Consider the following 12,773-nt stretch of genomic DNA (forward strand, 5'->3'; position numbering starts at 1 on the left):
ATAAATAAAAGTTTCGGTTAATAAATCAAGTGGAGCAATTTCATAGGTTTCCCATTAATCAAAAGTTTGACCAAGGTGAAAGAAGAAAACTAATTTCTCTCTCTCTCTCAAAATCTATACTATTTCAATAAATAATCTAAAACCATATTATATTTGATAATTAATTTTTTGTTATATTTAAAAATATTTATATAAATGTAAGATAATTTTAAATTTAATAGACATTTTATATTTACTAAAATTTGTGATAATTGAAAACAATAATGTAAAAATTATATTTTAAATTCAAGAAGAGTCGATATTGAGAAGATGTTATTGATATTTGATAGTTTTAAAGTAGTGGGTTAATTTTTTTAAAGGAATAAATGGTTTTTGTAAATTATCATGTAAAGAACGAAATTACATAGTTATTCTAATGTTTATTTTTTCAAAATGAATGTTTCATTTTAGTTTTTTTCAATTAAGTGTTTAGTTAACTAGTGACATCAACTCAATAAAAAATTTACACGATAGTTGAGATGATATACATTGAAAACTCAAAGTCTATAGCCATAAATGAATTGTCATAAATTAATAGAGTGCTCGATGAACAATTTATTTTGCATTCATTTATGCTCATTTATCAAGTTAAATAAACGAACACAAACAAAAATTTTGAGACTCTTCGACTGAATTAATTGAATATGAATAAAGCACATGCAATTTGTTTATATTCATGATCAAGATCATTAATAAATCATATAAAACTTATTTGTTGTTTGATTATTATATAATTAAACTTGTGTATTTATTTTTATTTATAATATAATTGTTAATATTTATTTTTATTATTTTATATACTAGCTTATGATTTTATACAATTTTTATTATTAAATAATATATTTTATAATTTTAATATATATATTTGTGATGATAAAATTAGAATTAGTTAAATTTATACTAAATTTCAATTAATTTAGAAAAATAATTGAAAGAATAAATTACATTTTAGAAACAATGAAAATTTTAAAAAAATTAGATTAATACATAAAAACATTAAAATAATATGCAAATTTGAAACTATATAAGAAAGTAAATAAAAAATATTTACACTAAATTAATGATCACATTAATAATAACGATTAAAGAATAATTGTTGAAATTTGAAATTTTTCCAAAACAAAACGACAAAACGCTTTTCACTGGACCAAACAAATAATGGACAAAAAGAAAATAGATTTAAGACTATTTGATTCACATAGTATAAACAACTTACTTTTAAAAAAATCCTAATGTTATATTTCATCATCATCAATTAAATAATTTTTTATCTCTCTTCCGTGTCATTATTGTTCGAATATATTTTGATATCGACTTTTCGAAGAACCATGGTTCAAATGTTCTATTCTTTCCCATATAGTTCTAACTTATTATTGCTAACAATCTTCAGTTTTTACCAATAAATTTTCTTAGATGCTACTTGATTGAATATATCTAACTATTGAATGTCATTTAGAAAGTTGAAGTTAAATTTTAATTGGTATATGACTACAATACTAATTAAGTGATAATTAAGATGCTTACAGTACTATTAAACTTTTCACATCCCAAAAACTAGGTTAGTAGAAATTGAGTTGGCGAATCGAGAGACCAGTCACACCTTGTTTTCTTAGTTAAATGTTGTGAAATTGTGTCAAAGTGAGTTACTTTGGTTCAATGGTTAGGTGTTAATTATATGCGTTTGAGGTCTTGTGTTTAAATCCCTTCTCTTTAATTTTTTTTTATTTCAACCCCAGACATTGGATATTAAGATTATCTATTATTTTTGTTCAATTGTTGATAAGAATGGGCTTGCTGGTTCAAAGCTAAGACTTTAGCTTATTTAAGGATCTTGAGTTCAAATCTTGTGCGTGCAAAACATAAATATTTTTGCTATTCTATCTGTGCTTACCATGCTCCCAAATTCTAGGAAATCTCATATGGTTAGCAAATATATTAAGTGGGTAGTTTTTTTAAAATATATATATTTTGGAATAATACCAAAATTTTCTCCCCACTTTGTCGTCCAACATCTTATTCTTTTTTTTTTCTTTTCCTTTCTTTTCTTTTTGCTTTGTTTTGTTGCTTTTTTAAAATTATAACTGTTAAGGATTTTTCTACCACTGTTTTTCACTCCTTTGTTCCTATTAGGCCGAAACTTCCTCTATTTCTTGTCTTTCTTTTATAGTTTTCCATTTTTTACATTGTCGATTGTTGTTCTCTTGTTAATAAGTGGTAGTTGTTAATTTTCTTTAGTTATGTAATGATTTTTCCCAGTTCACATAGATAAGTAGACTTTTCAGTTTGGTTGATAATGTGAGAATTGGTCGTTTTAATGTCCGATAGGAAAAGATCATGAGGTGTATGATGTTCCTCTAGTGAATTAGAGGATTTTTAGGAGTACTATTCTGTTGGGTAAGTTATCGAATGTTTCAAAGGGGTTGAATCTTATTGTTAAGGTCGTTTGTTAATACTTGTGGAAAAATTAATGGTTGGATTTTGGCTGTTTCGATGCTAGTTAGTTGTTTTGAATGTTGGTTTTAGGTGCTGGAATTGCTGTTGTGGGTTGGCAACGAAAAAAATAAGGTCTGTAATAGGAATCCCAAAAAACTACAATCGACGCAAAGTCGAAAAGTGCACTGTCGATGCCACACAGGTATGTGCTAGGCTATATGGTCGCATTTTGAGGTCAGTGATTTAGTAGATTTGAAAAGTGATATGTATGATGTCTATTAAAAGAAAACTATTGTTCTGATATGATTGCATAAATTCTGGAGGTTTGTTGCCTTATACAATGTGGTTCTGATACGTGAAACAGTTTACTTTAGTATATATGATTATTGATAAGTTATATTTTGTTCAATTCCCATAGCATGTGACATTGTGGCTTTTCTGATTAAAGTCATTTGTAAATAGTGAAATATGATATATCCGTTCTGCAAAACATGAAATTGCATGCTTACCATTCTGATTCTGTATATGCATGCCATGCCACATTGTAGTTTAATAGTATGCACTATCTGGGTGGTTTAACCACAAATTTTTTTTGGTAGCTTGACTACAATGTAGTGAGTTGACCACATATATCTGATCTGACAGTTTAATTGCATATTGATAAGCCATCATTGTCGGGCAACTCGGGGTGGCAGGTCATCGTTGTTGGACAACCCTGGATGATTTAATTAGTGTGTTTTTGGATGGATAAGTTTTAGGAAACTCTAATTTGGTGTGTAATGGAGTTGGGTAGGAAGTTTTCTGAAGAATCTACATTTCGTTTTCCAAAAATATTGTGTTGACATAACCATATATGCGCAATTTTTCCATTCGTGTCTAATAAAATTCTTTGCGATACTTTGATCTATTTATTGTGCTATTTGTGTTCTCTGTTGTGGGCCAATTTTGCCCAGGGCCCATAAGCAAACCAAAACCAATACAAACCCAAACTATTACCCAGCCCGAAAAAAATTAAGAAGGCAAGGTTCAAACCCAAGGCCAAAACCTAAACCCTAGCCCAAAGCCCAACGAAACAAAAAAATAAACAGAAAAGAAAAACCTAACTGTCACCCCTAGGTCTACTGCCGCTTCTAGGCCTGCCATCGCCACTACTGTATCGCCACTATCGCTACCGCCCATTTGCCTGCAAAGAAGAAGAATAATCGTTAAGCAAGAACAAGTTGTAAAATGGCTATAAAAGCCATTTAAAACAATTGGTTTTTTTTTTTGAAAAAAAAAGAGAGATTTTGGAATACAAGAACAGAGATTTCAAACTTACAAACAATAGAGATTGAATACAAAAAAGAGAGAAGAACCAAAAAAATAAAATCAAATCAGAAACTCAAGGAGGTGATTTTATATTTTATATATTTTTTCCCTTATTTTTTTGAATTTGTTTTTTTCTTTTATATAGATATATATATAAATAAAGAAAAAAAGAAGGAGAGGTATGTACCTGTTTTGGATACCCGAAAAAAAAAGAAATTCTTGGTTTTCCGGCCCCATAGACTTTGGAACACGCGTGTCCCAAAGATTGGGATATTGTCTATGATATGTTGGAAGGACGTGTGTCCTAAAGATTAGGATATTTTCTCATCCAGTCCCAAAGAAAATAGGTTCGTACCTATTTTCTATTTTCTATAATATGTTGGAAGGACGCGTATCCCAAAGATTGAGATATTTTCTCATTCAGTCCTCGCATGTTTTCGCTCTTGGTATTTTAGTCCTTATTCGTTTTTTATTTTAATTTATTACAATTTTTCCTCTAATTTTATTATGATTTCAATATAATCCTTTGATTAATTCATATTATTACTTATTCATTAATTTGTCCATTATTCTTAATTTTTAATTATATAAATTTTTAATTTATATCCATTTTAATACCTAATTTTCTTTTACCAATTTATTTATTTCCTATTCTTTTACTTTTAGAATACTTAACTTTAGTATATGTATATGTGTTTTATTTATCTACTTATTTATTATTATTATTACTATTATTATTATTATTATTATTATCATTTTAATTGTTTTATTTAATATTTCTTTATTATTTTATTTATTTGATTATTTTCAACTTTTTTCATTATTTTTTATTTGTTTATCTACTTATTTTTCTTAACTGGTTTGTTTTTTATTTCTTTTTATTATTTATCTTTTTTATTATTTTGTCTTTTATTCTTGTTATTTATATTATCGCATTCATTATTATTCATTATGCATATTAATACCTTTTTTTTATCAAGCATATTATGCCATTATCGTTACAAATTCGTGTAACATTAATCTTTACCCGATACATAAAATTTCATTTTCTAAATAAGCAATCTTTTCGTATTTTGGAATTCGAAAAATCGTTCCCTAACTTACGGGGTTTCAATTTTCTCGATGAATCCGAATAAATGAACGTTTTTAAAGCATGAATTTTAAATATTCTCAGGAATTAAGAAAAGGTCGTGTTTCAACTTACGGAATATGATTTCTTTCTAAAACCTAGATAATTGAATATCTTTTAAAATAAATAAATTTTTCAGCGTTCATTCGCGTATCGAAAATTTAAGACATTGTGTCCTAACTTACAGGACATTATTCTTTTTCTCAATTAACGTGAAATATGCCCTTTTCTTGAAATTTTCAATTAAATAATATTTAAAAAAAGGATCGTATTTTTAAAATCTTTTCAAATTCTCAATTCTCGACACTAAAACATTAATTAATCAACTGGGTACCAATTTTGGGCGTTACAAGGGTGCTAATCCTTCCTCGTACGTAACTGAGTCCCAAACCCGTTTTTTCTAAATTTCGTAGACCAAAATCATAGTTTTAATAAATCGAACGTCTTTTTAAAATGATCCAATTGTGAGGTGATCTGATCACACCTCATAAAAAATGATTGGTGAGGACTCCCATTTTTCATTTTCGTTTTCAAAATAAAAAGTCGACCCCTTTTCAAATAAAATTGTTTTGATAGGTTGGCAACTCCGCTGGGGATCCAAAATAAGAAAGTGAAACCACGAGTTGATTACCTTTTGTCTTTTTTTCAAAAATTGAAAATTTGGTTTAAATTTACGATTCTTTCGTTGCATTTCATCTATCTTTGTTGCGATCTTCATCATTTTGGTTTATATTTGTTTTACTGGGTTGTGTTTTTGATATATTTCTGCACATTGCATTGCATAATCGGTTAATTTTACGCATTTAAGTGGGAGTGAGAAGCTATTCCTTCGTGATGTTTTCACCTCCGTATAGGATAGCGGATCACTTTCGGGATATATTTGTACCTATGTCTTCGTGAGATTTTCATCTCCGTATAGCCATAGGGAAATGTATTCCCTTGAACTGAACTCGGTCCATATGAGCCTATAATGGGTGAGGATCGAGGAATCTACTGGTTCAGGTACCTTTACTTTAGAATTGAACCCCATATAGTGAGCCTTAAGAGCCCACCTTAGGTAGAGTCATACCAAACCCTAGTGGTTACCTGAGTAGGTCATTAACTTATTATTCTTTGCTTGCTTTAAACTGTGTATGAAATACTGACTTATTTTCATTTTATTGTAACTGCATGGCATTTTCATCATAAGAAAGGTGTTGGTTCACATTTGGTTGCTAAATAGATAACTTGTCATGGAAAAGGGGTTTCTTGAGCAAGGGAGCAGTTGGGAAGTTGCTCATAAATTTTTAATTGTGCAAGGAAGTGACAAATTGTGTGTTTGGCTTAGTGGTTGTGTGCTCTAAAAGTGTCTGGGATGTCATGGGTTCAAGCCTTGGCTTCCACAAAATTTTGGTTTTTGAGGATAAAACCCCTATCTTTGGCCAGTAGGGTTATAAGTTTATTTTGGTAATGTATGACATAAAGAGCTTACTGGTCTAGTGGATAGCGGCGTGTGGGGTGTGTTAGGGGTTTGAGGGTCGAATCCTTGCTTGTGCAAATAGAGATTATTTTTACTATTGGCCATGGGAGGTAGTAGTGTTTGATTGAAACACTGCAAAGTGGAGTGGAGTTTGAATTGGTCATTGAGGGATTGTAGGAGGGAGTTGAGGAGAGATATGAGGAGGGATTTTAAGAGGAAATCAAGAGGATTTGAAGTGGAAGGGAGTTGGTATCGAATTTGAATGTTGGCACAAAAAGAATTCGGCTTTGGTACTCCCTCTCCTCATTTTTCGTTCCTATCAATTGTTTGGGGGTTCCTTTCACTCTGGGTTTTGGATGACCGAATATTACTTTTTTCTCCCTCTCTATCTTACTATTTTGGGCATTTCCTTTTGTGTCTTTGCTTATTCTCTACTCCTCTCTCCTTTCTCTTGGCACTTTTTCTTTTTTCCCCTACCCTCCGATCAGGCACTTTCTGTTGTTTGTTGTTCTCCTTGGCCAAATGTTCCCTCTACTCCCCTCTCTCATATTCTTCGGCTTTTAACTCTTTGTGCTTGACTGATTCTCTTCTTATCTTCTCTCTTTCTCAATCATAATACATGGCCGAATACTCCTGCCTCTCTTACCCTCACTGTGTCGACTTTCCCTTCGTTGCTATCCACCATTTTTATGGTCATTCTTTTCACCGGTTTTGCATGGGGGTAGTTTGTGCTAATCCTCTACCTTTGTCGCATGGGGTGATCATTGTGGGAATAAAACAACTACTTCCCTTATCTAGAGACAATTTTATGATTCGATAAGTGGTTTACACTTGGTTCAAACAGCTGTGCGAATAGTATGATCAAGGTTAATAGATTTGGTTGGTATGTAGATAATAACCGAAGAAGGAGGAAAGATCATTCTTGATCAACGATTTAGGTATGTAGAAGCTTGGGGGTTCGAAACAAGGTATGTGACAATTGATCTTTTGGATTAATATTATGGAAATGAGTAGTATTAATTTATTTACCTTGAGATTAATGAAATGGTTGTGGTTTGGGTCAAGGTTTGGAATGCTCAATGAGGTACGTGCGTGTTTTTGTCAACAGGTGTGTAAAACACTGCCATTATCGTAAATTGACAAAAGCCAAAAAATAGGACCGTTGATGCCACATGGGCGTGCATTACTCGTGTGGTAAACCCAAACGCATAAGTGTGGGTACTGAAATTCGAGGGGCCACCATGGGCGATACTATGGACTTAGGCTGTTTTGGGCCATGTTAGGCTGAAATGGGCCCCATAGGCTTGTTGGCCCACACAGGTAAATCACACGGACGCGTGGAGATTTTTGGGATAGTTTGTGTAGTTCGTACAATCAAGGCCATTTTTGGGCTTCGTGGGCCACATAGGCATGTAGGTCCACATGGGCCCGCATTATGGGTTTTGGACCTATTTTCACTGTTTGATTGTTAAGGTTGCACGGGTCGCCTGAGACGACTATGACCTTCTATTGGGTCGGTAAACTTACCTAAACCTTTTTGCGATAAAATAATGATTTTGCCCTTATATGATAAAATGAAGATTTTTCTCTTATGTGATAAAATGACCGAAATGCCCTTATAGGGTAAAATGATCGAAATACCCCTATATGGTAGAATGACCGAAATACCCCTATAGGATAAAATGACTGTAATACCCCGGTAAGGTAAAATGACAAATTTGTTCTATGATGTGTATGATTGTATTTGAGCATGCCATGTTATATGTATGTTGCATCCATGTATGATATTATGTTACATTACATGAGGTGGGATATATGATTTTGGAGGAAGTATACTGTACTGATATGGTCCCATGGGTCGCCCAAGACGACTGTGGACCTACTGATGGCTTTAAGCCTATTACTGGCAGCTTTGCTGCAATTACTAATTAGTGCCACAATCGGTGCTACATTTGGAGTGTAGGGATGGATGGGTCGATTTTATCCCCACATGGAGTGTAGGGCTGGACGGAGTGCAGTGTAGAGGATGGATGGGTAGGATTTTCTATTTGTATTCTCCATTGATTACTGCCACTACTACTGTTACAGAATAGGCTAAGGCCCTAGCTAATATTGAACTGTTATTGATATGGGCTTAAGCCCAAATTGTATTGTTCATTGTTTGTTTATCATTGGGATTACACACTGAGTTTTCATAAACTCACCCAACTGTTTTAACTGTACAGGTAATCCTTAGGCGGGTCAGTGCTGCGAGGGACTCGGAGGTGGACACACAATAGCTTACGCTTCTGAATTTGTCTTTTAATTTATAAGTAGTTTTATTTGGGCATTTTTATGTAAAAGGCCTCTTTAAGTTTTATTCTTTAATTTGGGCTTTTATTATTTTATTATGATTTATACCTGCTAGTGGTAGGATGCGAGTTTTCAAAAGATATGCATGATTTACCAAAATACTACAAATACGCAAAATCGTTTTAGAAGCTTCCTCGATATATATGATTTTGAAATTAATAACGTTTTAAAGTAAATACTTTTTGATAGTGACACAAGTTTTAAAATTATTTTCTAGATTACCCAAAGAGGCTAAATAAACATTGGGCTTTTCAAACGTTATCACGTTTTACGAAAAACACTTTAATATGACATCTCCAGATTTTGCCATAACATTCAGGTCGGGTTTGAGGTGTTACAGTATCAGAGTTAGAAAGATCCTTACATCAGTATCATTGTCGTAACTCTATAATCGAGTTGAAGGCTAGTCAGAGCAAAATTGAAGAGTTAAAAAGAAAGATAGAAGAACTCGAAACTGCATTACAAAACTGTGAACTTTGCGTTGAACTCTTGGAAGTAAATAATGAGCAGTGGCAAGAGCAGCTTCATCGATCTCAGGACCAGGTTAGGGATAGGGATTACATCATGGGTGCAGCTTTGGCTCAAGTATGAGACGTGGCTGATCATTTACAAACCTTAGAAGTCTGGGCTGATGTACTGAGTTTGAAATATGAGTCAGAGTCAGATCGAGGTCGAGAGTTAGCTTGGCTTCTTAAGAAGGTCAAGGCCTTAAGTATTAGGGTGAGGCCTTATATGTAATCCATTTTATGTAAAGAAATTTGTTTTCTAGAGAAGTTACTCTAATGAAATTGAACCAAAATCAATGCCTTTTTTGCATACATTTCATGCATTAGTATTACATTGCATCATGTGCCTTAAATATCACAAAGAGACCCTAAAATCATGGTAGCTACCCTAGAATATTGTTACGGTACATGAGGAAAAACTAAAGCAATGGACTAAAGATTGGAAAGATTAAAGCAAATGCAAAAAGAAATATAAGATAGATACAAATCCATATACAAGAACAATTGGCCAAAATTCAACAGGACATGAGAGATCAGATGCTGGAATCCCAAAAGGATATGATGAGCCAATTAATCCAGTTGTCGATTGGAGGGCTAGGAAAAGGAAAGTGCCCTCTGATCAATTTCGGGGATGATAACGAGGACCCTGCTTATCGTCCAGGCTTTACCCCAACAAACACCCAATGACAACCAAACTCATATCCACAAAGGGTGTCCGTTAACATTAGGCCCCAATATCAGGCCGGTACCTTGGCACCAACAAGCTTCCCGACAGGTTCAAGCTCTAACCCAAGAGAACATCTAACAAATCCCATTGTCCTTGATCTTTATGATATAGCAGAAATAAAAAAGGCAAGAATAGAGCTCCTAAAGCAACTTGAAGATCAATGCAGATGGCTAGAAGAGAAATTCAAGGCATTGGAAAGCGCTGATTACCATTGTGGAATTGATTCTAAGGACTTGAGCCTGGTTCCAGATCTAGTGCTCCACCTAAGTTTAAGACCCTGGATTTTGAGAAGTATAATGGGACCAGCTACCCCGAAGCCCACATTATGATGTTGTATCGGAGGATGACAGGATATTTCAATAATGATCAGTTGTTAATTCACTGTTTCCAAGATAGTCTGACCGTGGCTGCAGCCAAATGGTATAATCAATTAAGCCTTGCCCAAATCAATTCATGGACGGACCTGGCACAAGCCTTCATGAAACAATATAGCCATATAACAGATATGGCACCCTATAGAATCACGCTGCAAAACATGGAGAAAAAGCAAAGCGAGAGCTTCAGGCAATATACTCAAAGGTGAAGGGAAGTGCCACGCAAGTCCAACCACCTCTGCTAGAAAAGGAAATGACAATGCTCTTCATTAATACCCTGAAGGCTCCATTCGTTAATCACATGTTGGGAAGTACAACTAAGAGTTTCTCAGACATAATAATGTCCCATGAGATGATAGAAAATGCAATAAGGTGTGGAAAAATAGAAGACGGGGAAAACACCAGGAGAACTACCCCGAGAAAGAAGGGAAATGAGGTAAATAATGTGAGTACGTATGACAAGGGCTATTCAAAGCCGATTACTGTAAGTCAGCCAAGGGCAGTGACTACTAGCCATCAAGGCCCCCAAAGTAAGAATCTAACACAAAGTAAAATATGGAGAAACTCCAATTTACGCTCATCCCAATGATGTATAGGGCGTTGTTCCAAAATTTATTTAATGCATATATAGTATCCCCTTTCTACTTATAACCTATGCAACCTCCATTCCCCAAATGGTATGACGCGAACGCCCAATACGAATACCACGCAGGAATTACGGGACACTCGATTGAGAACTGCACCACTTTTAAAAAGTTAATCGAAAGACTCATCAAAATGGGCATTGTAAGATTTGATGATCCATTTGGTGTAGAGAATCCGTTACCCAACCATTCTGGCAAAGCGGTAAACCCGATAATCAAGAATGTGGGGAAAAGAATCATTATGAATATAGCAGAAGTGAAAACCCTACTGAGAGGGGTTTGGAAGAAAATGGCAGAAAGTGATTAGCCATACAGGATTTAGGGGAGAAATCCTGAAAAGCAAGGAACTACTGCGAGTTTTATGATGAAGAAGGTCATGAAATTCAAAGATGCAATGAATTTAGGGCCCTAGTTCAAGGTCTGATGGACATTAAGGAGCTAAAATTCTTTGAGTATACCGAAGGCCCAAAAGAAGAAGATGTATGCTCCTTAGAAGAGGAAACAATAGAAAAGATCTATAAAGTCAACCACCCAGTGGTTATCATTTCACAACCAAGAAACAATGAAACCGGAGTACAAATTGCACTAAGAGTCATAATCTAGAAACTTCTAACCTTTTGCTATAAGGATAACAAGAGGGTTCCCTGGAATTATAACTGCAACGTGACGATCCCGGGAGAAGAGAACCCAATTAGCGCTTTAGAAGAAGGTCGAGATGTGGGTTTCTAAATGCGCAGTGGGAGGCGCTACGACCCATTAAATGCAAAGGTTGAGCCTGCAAAAGGAAAAGCCTTATCAGTTGAACAGAAGAAAGAAAAGGCAGCCAGACTTGAATTACCTGTTAACGAGCTGATGATTGAAGATGAGGCTAAAGAGTTTTTGAAATTCTTAAAGCATAGTGAGTATAGTGTTATGCAGCAGCTGCATAAACAACCAGCTCGCATATTAGTGCTAGCTTTACTCTTAAGCTCAAAAGTACATCGTTGCGCGTTGATGAAAGTATTAAATGAAACTTGTGTTGCTAATGATATCTCCATCAACAAGCTAGGCCGTCTGGTCAGTAACATAAGTGACGATAATTTCATCTTTTTTAATGATGATGAAATAGCACCTGGAGGCATGGGATTGACTAAGGCTTTGCACATCACTACCCGCTGCAAGGGATATACACTGCTAGGGGTATTAATTGATAATGGATCCGCACTGAATGTCTTGCCCTTATCCACACTAAACAATTACCAGTGGATAGCTCTCATATGAAAATGGGCCAGAACATAGTAAAAGCATTCGATGGTACCGAAAGAAAGGTGATGGGAAGGATTGAGATACCTCTTTTGATTAGTCCAAACACGTATGAAGTAGATTTCCTGGTGATGGATATCAAGCCTTCTTATAATTGCTTACTGGGTAGGCCTTAGATTCACTCGGCTGGGACAGTACCGTTATCACTGCACCAAAAGCTAAATATGATAACTGTCGACTGGTAATGATAAACGTGGAAGAAGACATTATTGCATCTATAACTAGTGACGTGCTGTACATGAGGGCAGACGATGAAGCGATGGAATGTTCTTTTCGATCTCTGGAATTTGTAAATACAGCATTCATCGTCGAAGGGAATAAGATCCCTATGCCCAGGATATCCAAAGCTATGAGGATGGGCATACGATTGACAGCCAAAAAGAGAGCCATATCGGGAAAAAGACTCGGAAAATATCTCTAAGGGAGAGTCGCGATACCAATTCTGATGTATATACGAGATTGGTTTAGCTTGGGATATAAACCATATGCGAAGCAAAAGA

Source organism: Gossypium arboreum, chromosome 12 (genome assembly GCF_025698485.1).
Source record: "Gossypium arboreum isolate Shixiya-1 chromosome 12, ASM2569848v2, whole genome shotgun sequence".
NCBI classification, from domain to species: Eukaryota; Viridiplantae; Streptophyta; class Magnoliopsida; order Malvales; family Malvaceae; genus Gossypium; species Gossypium arboreum.